A 304-nucleotide genomic window follows, 5' to 3' on the forward strand; every position below is an offset into this window, starting at 1 on the left:
TTTTAAGAGAACAGACTGGTGGTTTGACAAGGTTAAACTTATTAAACCCAAACAGAGTGTTAAACCTTCAGCGAGTCTTGGTAACTTGTGATGAACACTGTGGCCCCAGGTCACAATTACAGGACAAGGAAGCTAAAAGCTAGCAGTATAGATGATAGTATGAAGTCATAAACTGGATTAGGATTTTAATTACACATACATTATCTACCTATATAACTGTGTTCCCCTCATTCTCCATTAATTACCCTTGTGTAAGACTAATATATTACTGTGACCATCCATACTGTAGTCTGCAGATTATAAC

The sequence above is a fragment of the Etheostoma spectabile genome, chromosome 5 (genome assembly GCF_008692095.1).
Source record: "Etheostoma spectabile isolate EspeVRDwgs_2016 chromosome 5, UIUC_Espe_1.0, whole genome shotgun sequence".
In the NCBI taxonomy this organism is placed as follows: Eukaryota; Metazoa; Chordata; class Actinopteri; order Perciformes; family Percidae; genus Etheostoma; species Etheostoma spectabile.